Source organism: Cicer arietinum, chromosome 3, assembly GCF_000331145.2.
Source record: "Cicer arietinum cultivar CDC Frontier isolate Library 1 chromosome 3, Cicar.CDCFrontier_v2.0, whole genome shotgun sequence".
NCBI classification, from domain to species: Eukaryota; Viridiplantae; Streptophyta; class Magnoliopsida; order Fabales; family Fabaceae; genus Cicer; species Cicer arietinum.
Window position 1 is genome coordinate 50513818 of NC_021162.2, and position 10901 is coordinate 50524718.

The 10901-nt window shown below is 28.5% G+C and overlaps 1 long non-coding RNA gene across 1 annotated transcript; it reads right to left on the reverse strand.

Annotated features, from left to right (window-relative positions):
• Positions 1 to 229: 229 nt before the first annotated feature.
• Positions 230 to 1463, reverse strand: LOC113785759 (uncharacterized). The gene is made up of 3 exons (XR_012162246.1): positions 1337 to 1463; positions 857 to 1042; positions 230 to 550 (listed from the first exon to the last, which is right to left on the reverse strand). It is a non-coding gene; the product is annotated as an uncharacterized lncRNA (long non-coding RNA).
• Positions 1464 to 10901: the final 9438 nt, after the last annotated feature.

Consider the following 10901-nt stretch of genomic DNA (forward strand, 5'->3'; position numbering starts at 1 on the left):
TTGCAGCCTAGTGTAGTTGCAGGTACTACCGCAACTACAATATTACCGGTATATCACGTGATGTTATGTGTAATTTGAAACTAAGATGCACACTAGGCAACGCCATTCTTTTTATGCAGTATCTTGTCTTGATAATAAAGTTCTTATTTAAATATGAACAAAGAATTGTTATAAAAAGTACATTTTTGGAAGCACAATTCAAACATTGAAAAAATGCTTTACTAGATGCGAACATAAGAGATAGCTGAATATGTCATCAAAATCCATATACAATTAATATAAAATATGCAACAATAAGAATAATGGGATAGTGAAAAAACCAACCACTAACAACCTAGCTATAGCCCAGAAATTCGGGAAATAATATTGTAAAGTTTATCAATTGAGTGTCTTTTTGTTTACAAAAAGAGTACCATAAATAAACTACAAAGTTTCCATAGTTTAGTATTGTAATGCACTCATCAAGTACCAATTAATTCAGTTGCTCAAATCATTGAGCTCAACATAACGCTACATTTAAGTCCCACATCTTCTTCTTATAAGCTATGACCTAAAAACAAAAAACACACCTTAGCATTTAAACAATGATAACAAATAAACCAGAAAAATTTCTCTTTTAATGTACTATATACAATTTTAAATTGCAGTGCTATGTAGTTGTAATTGAAAATTTATGGTTGCAATAGGTATAAATATTTTAAAGTTCTACACAATTGCATCACAATTATAATTGCAGCCATATGAGTTAACCTTTTTTGTTATTCTATTGCAACCAGATACAATTACAACCACATTCACAATTTAAAACCTTGGTATACACCTACACAAGAGCAACGTTGAAAAATAAATAAATTACCAGACAACCACGATTGAGATTATGTGGAGTGAGTTCAGCCAAAGTTTCTTCCCCTTTTGTTAGGAATTCTGACTTAATGTTATTTGGATCGAGTTTTGTGTCACCGAATATAATTTTGGGTTCACATTCATTTACTATATACAATTCAATTTCTTCAGTTTGCAATGAGGTTTTTGACGCTATGTACTACAGATAGAAAATTATTTTATAATTAAAAAACACACTAAAACAAAATGTCTCGTGTAATAATGCAAGAGAAGAAATTGGATTCTCTGTGGTCACTGCACGCATTCACGCAATTAGTGACTGTGCGACCGTTTGATTAAGATTGAACAATCTAGATCTCAAATAGATTTTGATTTTTTTAAAAACTAAAATTACCAAACTTAAAATTTAATCGTGTCACGCCGTCATTAACTTCGTGAATGCATACAATTAATGACTCATGGAATCCGTGTTCGACAAGAAAATAAGAAGAACCTGACAAAGTTCATCCGTTGACATTTTAGCCTTGCACCTAAGGTATGGCTCCTCCAGATTTGGTACTCTTTCCTCTTCCAAAGAGAAAAGCTTGACAAAAATGTTCAACTGAAATATACTCCAAAAAGAAAGATACTTAATTGAAAAATATATACAATGATAAAAATAAAAAAAAGCTTTTGTTAATGCAATGAACCAAAGTAGTAAACAAATAATAGTTAGATTAAAGAATAATTTGAAGGTTCATCATAAAATTTACCTTGATCAATAAATAATTCTTCATATTTCTAAATGACCAGTGAACAAATTGTATACCTACAACTTGACTATATGTGTATTTAATTTCAATAATGTAAAGAGATGCCTAATGATCATTTTATGATCGAGATTTGAACTATGTACTTAATTTTAAAATACTAAACTCTTCCTATTGAGTCACCACCTCATGAAAGATTACTCACTATAGTGATATTATTTGCATATTTAATACAAAACAAAACACAAAGTATATTAAAATTAACAATAAAGAAACACAATAAAAGGCTTTCGGAAGCTGTATAATAGTATATTGTTGTAGTAGATTGGAGATGTTTATTTAGATTTGCTACTGTGATTTTCTGCAAAAAATTGTACATGCCATAAATTTAGTTACATGAAATTAAGTTGTGGTCTACAAATACAATTGCGATCACAATAATATGGATTTTGAAATCATGGAAATGGCATCACAACTGCATTTGCAGCCACATTTGTTTGTATTTTCTTGCAATGTAAGGATTTGCAGCATAATCGCAACTGTAATTTAAAACTATAGTTACATTTAAGGATCTCTTATAGAAACACTTTTGTAAATAATATATTGCAGATAACACACAAAAATTATGTAGTTCGTCATCTCTTGTCTAGATACATGAAAGTAGTCAACAACAAATGTGCTTGTATTATCTCAACTAATATTACAGGATCCTAAGCCCAAAATTATAAGCATCCTAACCCAAAATTGTGTATAACTTACAAACTAAAGAATCTCTCTTCTAGTCTTAATTTTGACCAACAAGTTCTAAAAATGTAACGACGATTTCATCTCTAAAATTTAAGAAGTTAAAACATTATCTCTAAATCTAGTTATCTATCTCACTAATCATTTTGAAATAATTCAGGAACTAAATTGATGACTTAAAAAGATATATATAAATGAGATTGTTGTAGTTAAATGTTAAATGTTAAAGTTTTGTGAATTGCAGTATCCAGTGGTAGATGTCAAGATTGCTTTGGTTAAAAGAGGGTTAGGCTAATTCAAAGTTTATCATGGAATGGTAGCACAAAGGAGGAAGCATTATGAGATAGTCAATATTGAGGTGAATGGAGTTCAGGTATAAGGGTTTAGGGAATTAGGAATGTTATTTTTGGGCATTTTTCAAATCATTTTAAAGTGGTTGATTTATCTAGACCAAATATTTAGATAATTCCTTTCCCATCTATAGGGTAGAGCAAGACAATTATGACGGAAAAGAATTTACAATTGAGGAGATCAAATAGGCGGTGTGGAAATGTGATAGCTATAAAAGTCATAGATCTGATGGGGTTAATCTTGATTTTATTAAAGAGTTTTAGGAAGAGGTAAAGGTAGACTTTTTTAGATTCATGCGTGAATTTCATGTTAATTAATTAGTTGCCTCTTGGTTAAATGGTCTAATTGCACATTCATTGTCCTTATTCCTATAAAGGAAAATCCTCAAAAGCTATATGAGTTACAACCCACCTCTTTGTTTGGGTGCATGTACATGGTTCTAACAAAAATATTAAAACACGTGATTCATCAGAAAGAAAAAAGGAGCTCTTATTTGTTTAAAGTTGACTTCTAAAACATGAGATTCATTAGAAGAAAAAAGGAACTCTTATTTTGTTTAAAGTTGACTTCTAAAAAGCATACCACTCAGTTGATTGGGGATACGTATATCTTCGACTTCAACATCAATGATGGTGAATGGTAGCCCAACATGCGAATTTTCTTTCGGACGAGGGTTGAAACAATGACATTCTTTATCAGCATTCTTGTTCTTGTTGGCCATTGAAGGCCTAAACTCATTATTTTGTGCTTTGGTGGCAGCAGGATTGTTTATAGGTCCTCAAGTTGGTCCAAATTCTAATTTCATATTATCACATTTACAATTTGTTGACGCTACTTTGATTTTGGGGGAAAAGAGTTGGATAGAAGATGCATCCTTTGTTTTGAATTGCAAGTATAGTAAAATGCCATAAAAATATTTGGTGTTACCTATTGGTGGAAATTCGAGGAGATTATCGTTCTGGTGTACTTCGATAGAAAGGGTCTGTAAGAGTTGCAACTTATCTATGGGTGGAAGCCTTGTGCTTCTCAAAGTTGTTTTAGTCGCACTACCAATTTATTTTCTTTCCTTCTTCAAGACTTCGTCAAGTACCATTTCCCGCTTAGAATCATTTTTTAAATTATTTATGGGACGGGAGTAATGAGGAAGGCCACAAGATTCATTATGTTAAATGAGATAAGATATGTCTTTCACATGAAAAAGGTAGGTTGAGTGTTCGTAGCCTAAGAGAATTTAATCATGCTTTGATTGGTAATTGGAAGCTCAAAACTAATAAAATTGGTTTGTGGTTTCAAGCTTTGTCGCGGAAATATGATTTGAATAAATCAGGTATGACTTGTAGGGCTAATATTGCATCAAATTGGTGGAAGGATGTCAATACTGTTTGTAATTGAGTGAGTATTGGAAATGAAAATTGGTTTTATAATAGTATTTCTCAGATAGTGGGTAATGGTGGAGACACTTCATTCTAGTATGATAAGTTGATGGAGGGTGTTTAGATTAATTGTTTATATTTAATATATATCTTAAGCTTAAAAAAACACAGGGGTTCTGATGCTCTAAATTATAATACATAATTATACAAAAAAAATTACCTCAGCTTCATTTTCTGGAGAGTTAGAGAGATGGTGAAATATGTTTGAGAGGCGATTGTCTCTATCAGGAATAGGAGTTTCCACATTGACTCGAGTGTTACTCCTCTGCCCACTTCTTCCCCACACAAGTCTAGAAGATAATCTAACAACATTCATCAATGTCTCAGGAGAATCTAGAATGTTGTGTTGACGAATTTGTCTCTGAGTCTCACTTCTGCTACTTGAATCAAATAATCTTTCAATCATTTCATCAATATCCAAATTCATATGATCATTATTCCCACTGGTTTCACTAATTTGAACTCCAATACTATGGTTTCTGCTTCTTGAATTTGTATTATCCATGTTATTTCACGTTCCCGTTGAAGAGTTGTTTTATAGGCTTTTTGGTTTGCCTATAGCCCCCCATTTATTTGTTTATTAGTTACCATCAAAGTGCTATACACTATGAAATTTTCGAGAAAAATCGCAAAAGTTAAAATTTTAAGTGGTGAAAATGGATTAAAATAGTCAAATCAATTAATATATTATATATTATATATATATTTGTCTTTTTCATCTTAATATTTTCTTAGGTCAAATACTAATAGTATTATCAAATTAGGAAAATTAAATTTTCTATTTTTAAATAAATGTTAAATAAACTTTTATTCTATATATAATTTTAAAATTTAGTCCCAAAAAAATTATATTTTTTAGTTTTTATAAAATTATTCTACAAAATATTTATGTCATTGCTGGAGCTAAATATATTTATTTGTTCCTCAATTTTTAAATAATTTTTTGCATGTATACTAAGAACATTATAAAATATTTCTCTATAAAAATTTAGAATTTTTTAATATAAAATAAATTAAATATAACTTTTTTAAACAATACAAACTTAAAATAAAAATAACAAAAATATAAAAAAAAAGATAGTTATAATTTATAAGTGTTAGATGTTGTCACATATTACTTGAGAATCAACATTTCACACATCTAAAAAGAATAATAGATGAATTAGAATATAATAATATTTTACAATGTTATTCTTTAGTAAACATTAAATGTATAACCATTGTCATATATACAAGATAAGATATAATGAATTGAAAGAGATATACACTATAAATTTGGGAGTACAATTGAAAAACTAAATTATTGTGCTGTGATAACACAAAATAACGGTGAGTTTGAAAAAATTATTTTATTTAAAAAATATATTTTATTTTGTAAAACCGACAAAGATGTAAGGGGTTCAAAGAATAACTTTTTCTTCAACTAGTTATGTAGACAATCCAACAAAATATCAAGTTCAATCACTAAAATAGTTGATATTTTCTTTTACTTATTTTGTAATAAAATTATTTAAATTAACAATAATTTATAATGAATGAAAACAACTAACAATCAAATATAATTTATTTATAATGCCTCAAAATTAGTAATTTAAAAAAATAATTTATAACTTTATATTTGGTAGTTGGTTAGAATGTCATCATGCTTTTTAGTATATTAGTAACTCCAATTATTGTGGTCAAAATATGATTAAGACAGGGGTGAGAATGGAAAATTATTAAAAAAAAAACTAGAGATATATTTGGTCAAAAGGGAAAAAACCATTTATAGCGTGTGTTTATGTATATATAAAATTTAAAATAATATATTGTAGATATTAAATTTTATTAATTCAATCATCGAATTAATGTTATAAATATTCTTACAAAAAATTATTTATTAATTTAAAAGTTAAACAATATTTTGTTTTAATAATATTAATTAATTATTAATAAATTTAATTTTACTATAAACTTCGTTAACTCAGGAATTATTCAGAGATTTAATATTTAAGGACAAAGGTACACACAAAATAAAAATTATAACGAGAATTGTTGAAACAATAGATGTGTTTATCAAAATTCAACTCGTCTCGAATCAATATTATTTATGTTACACTCTTACTCGTAAAGACAAAAAGAATAATTAATTATACATCAAATATAATATAATATAATATAATATAATATAATATAATATAATATAATATAATATAATATAATATAAAAATCAATATTTTTACCAACTTATATATGTGCAACATACAACATTCATACACATCAAAAGATGCCCAAAAAAAAAGAAGAGCCTTTATTACATGAAACAAACAGAGCCATCTATTTTACCTAAATTAAATAATTAATTAACAAACTAACTTAATCAAGTAACTAATGTGAAACAACAATAAAAAAGACTTCTAGCTATATCCTATTTTGATGATTGAGCATCTAAACAACTATCAAATAACATAAAACACAAACAAACGATAACTAAAAGCTTATGGTGTAAAACCAAAGTGATAGCTTAAGGCATAAACTTGCATATTATTGGTTGCAAAGCACGTGCAAATATACATAGTCAAAACAAATAATAAAGTGATATATAAATATTGTTCTCATGAGGATTGTTTGAGTTAAAATTTGAAATTATCGAAGTTAAAACAAGAGAATGTAACATTAAAATAGGTTTTCATGTTGCAATGCAGAGTACTATTAAAATAAAAGCAAATTAAATAAAGTTGGGCTTGAATCAAATTTTTAGGACAATAGGGATATGTTTTTCTTAGAACTTTGTAATTGGGGTTATAGTGGAAAACGAAACTTCATTCAAGAGTAGATGAAATTTTTTAAGTGTTGTCTTCGATCAATGATAATGCTTATAAGATAGTACAGGTGGGTATGGTGTGCTACTTTTAATGTGGTTGATTTATCTCTTTTTAAATAGGTGGTGAAGATTTCAATTTAAGGTCAAAATCACTTCAAGTGGCAAGAGATAATGAAGACATTATAAGCAAGGACACTAGTAAAACACATCATGAAATAGGAGGCCTTTGCCGACAAAGTTTAGGAAGTTTTCAACCAAATGGTAACAACTAGGATGAAAGCAAAACCTAACTTAGAAGAAATTGAACTCAAATTCATCAACCACAAAGTCCACATGGAGAGGATTTGAGTGGATGAAATGTTGATGGTTTGTTTGTTATTTTTGTTTAAGTGGTTACAAAAGGGTGGAAAGAATTTTGTTTTAATTAGGTCTCCTTAAGTTTATTTTATATTGATGAGTGTTTTGATTAAGTATAGAGCATTGACTTCTAATCACTTATGACCTATCCAAATTTAGTTTTCCTTTATTTGATGAGTTTTAGTTGAAATAAAAGTGAGTTAGATCATGCTTAGAAGAAGACGACCAAGAGAGACAAAATTTGATGAGAAAGGTATTCATTTAAGACATGAAATAATTTTCATTTATTGCCTTTTCTTCTCTTCTCTTATAAATGTTGACCAACATTTGCCTCTACAAAAATAAATGATCATGTAAATTTTTTTGTTAAAATTTTTACTATGTGTATTTGTGAGATTATGTTTCTTTTTTGTTCTACATTGGATTATTCTCTTTGATTATATATAAAAAAAACTAAATTTTTTTATAGTTATCATTCTCTAAGCCTCTCTTGAAGTTTTGAATGTGGTGTCAATCCCTCCATATCAATCTTATCCATCTTTTTCCATTTTTTTCTTTATAATATCCTTTCACTTTATTCTTATAATTCTCCACTTTTAATTTTCATTGTCATTTTAATTCTTTGCAATTTCATAATCGTTGTTATATTATCCTATAATTTGAAATATATTATTCAATTATCAATGATATGCACATAAAATAAAAAATCAATCAATTGGATAGTCTTTATGTAGTAACCAGAGCAAGGTTTCGTTAAGAATATTTTTTTTTTTGAAATTTTGAAATTCTTTACCATTTTCTTTGATAATTTTGCAATTCCTTCAAGTTGTGATTTTGTTTGAACCATTAAAAAAAATAATATAGAAAATAAATCAAAAGAAAAGTATATGGTTGAGATTTATATCATTTTTCTTTAATTGATGCAACACTCTATTTCCTTTATTCTTTTTATGAGTTAATTTGTTTCCTTTCTCATAATTCCTTTTATTAATTTTGAGTTAGTTAGCTTTCTTTTATTAGTTGTGAGTTGATTTGATTCCTTTCTTACATTTCCTTTTATTTTTTTTTTTGTAGTTATTTTGTTTCCTTTTCTCATATACTTTTTAGTTTTAATTATACTTATCCTCTTTGTTTTCTTTTTAAAGTCTTCTATGTTACTATCACTAGAAAACTTTATTTTTCTTGTGAGATTGAGATTTGGTTTCTTTAAAAAATTGAAAAGACTATTTTAGTGATAAAAGATAAGAGTGTTGCATAAAGAGAATTCAATTTTTAAGTGAAACACATGTAAGAACGTATGAGTTGTGCGGAAATGTCTTTATTTATTTATTTATTTATTTATTTATTTATTTATTTATTTATTTTATGTTCAAAAATGTATTAAGAGAAAAAGAAAATAAAAATTGAAGGACATAAACTTAACTCATTAATTCAGAAATAAAAAAAACGTTAAAATTTTTATCAAATCATGCAGATTTTTTAGTCATTGGACAAAAATTATTTAATATAGCTTTTTCTGAATATTTTTTTCTTGCCTTTGAAATCACCTCCATAAAAAACTCTTAATCGACAATAGAACGATTTTGCATAGTTGTCATATTCTCTTTATCCAAGTCATGAGCAATCATAGGATGTAAATTACGGTAAGTAACAACAATGTATCACTTAAAGAGCCAAGACCTCATATTCCCGAAATATATGTATAATGATTTTTTATTCCCCAAAATCAACTAAATCGAAAATATTATTATAATTTTTATCAATTTTTTTCTGACCGGAGGGAGAAAATTATTGAATAACAGTGGTGCCTCATAGTTCAATAATGAAGATATGATCAACAAAAGAGAAGTTAACAATACGATAATTATTTTGACCGTGAATATTTTGGCTTTTACCATTAGTTTCTACATTGTTCAAAGCAACTATACTTTTAGGGATATATTTCTTTACCAACTTCTTTACAATTGTCGCATCTTCAACAAGGTGATCTTTTCCATGACCATCCATTAGAATATTTTTGACATTTACCTATGGAATACATTGCAACCTTACAAGATTTACAAAACAACGGTATTTTTTCATAATCAATGGAAACAAAAAATGCGTACCCTTTAGGTTTAACAATAATGCGATCTCTCAACTCTTGTACCATATCCAAATTGTCCAAAACTCGATCAAAATCTCCCAACGTTTTTGAGTTGGTTGCTTTATAAAAAATTAAAGGGGTGCCAATAGCTAAAGTCATTTTGAAAATGATCTTTGAACTCCAATATTCTTGAGCTAGATTGTAGATACAAATCCAATTTTGGATCTTTGTGTTTCTAATCAAATTCGGATTGAAATCTTTTGTCCAAGTGAAGACGCGAAGAAAAGCTAGTTTCATATTCCAAGTTCCAACTGTTTGAACATTTTGCAAATTATCATAAGAAGCAAAGAATAACTCATAAAATCATTTCTCGAGGGGAATAATTGGACATATTGTTGGGTGAGCTCACTCCCCAAGTGGAACCGACCAATTTTACTAGTATTATTATTATTATTGAAATAAAAAGAAAAAAAAGATTTTAATGGGTTTGGCCCACTTGAAGGTAATAAAAGGGATTTAGAAATCCCTAAGAATACACACAGAAAGACAACGGAAGAAGAACGGTTGCCAGAGAAGAAAAATAAGGGTTTGGTTCCAGTGGTGGTAACAGGTGTGTAGCAAACTTGCTCCGTTTGATCTACAAATTTAGTATGTTATTCCTACCACTGAGTTTGTTATTTTAATATATAATTTGAGTAGTTTTATCTTCTCTGGGAGTTACTTTGACATACCCACTTTAGTGGAAGGTTGTTATAAGATTGTTATTATTGATTGATATTCCCTATTGTTATTAGGAAGACTCTTGGTGTACCCATTAAGTATTATAGTGGAAGTTTTACTGGACTAGGTCCCGTGGTTTTTATTCTCTCAATTTGAGGGAAGTTTTCCACGTTAAAAATTGCGTTTGTCTCATATTTAATTTTCTGCCAATTTTTATTGCTCTTGGAATTGTATTTTCTGTTTGGCCATTTATCTGCACAGGTGGGGGAAAAAATATTCCGCATTATTGAGATAATTATCGCTAATTATCTCTGGTTTTTTCCCAACAAAGTGGTATCTAGAGCTTGGTTATTTGATTTGTGCATTTAAATGGAAGAGGAAAATAAAGGTCCCAATATGATTAAACTTAACTCTTCTAATTATACACTTTGGAAGACTCTCATGGAAGACATGTTATACAGTAAAGATTTGTATGATCCTATTGAGGGTGACACTGCTAAACCCACAGATAAATCTGACGCTGACTGGAAGAAGATGAATAGAAAGGCAGTGGCGTTGATCAGGCAGTGGTTGGATCTTAGTGTGTATCCACATGTTGAAACTGAAATACATGCTAACAAGATGTGGGAAAAATTAAAAGAGTTGTATGAACGAAAGAATGGGCAAAATAAAGCATTCTTGATTCGGAAGCTGGTGAATATGAAATACAAAGATGGGGATTCAATGGCAGAGCATATGAGTATTTTTCAGAATACAGTGAATCAGTTGACAACTGCAGAAATTAAATTAGATGATGAGTTGCAAGCATTGTTATT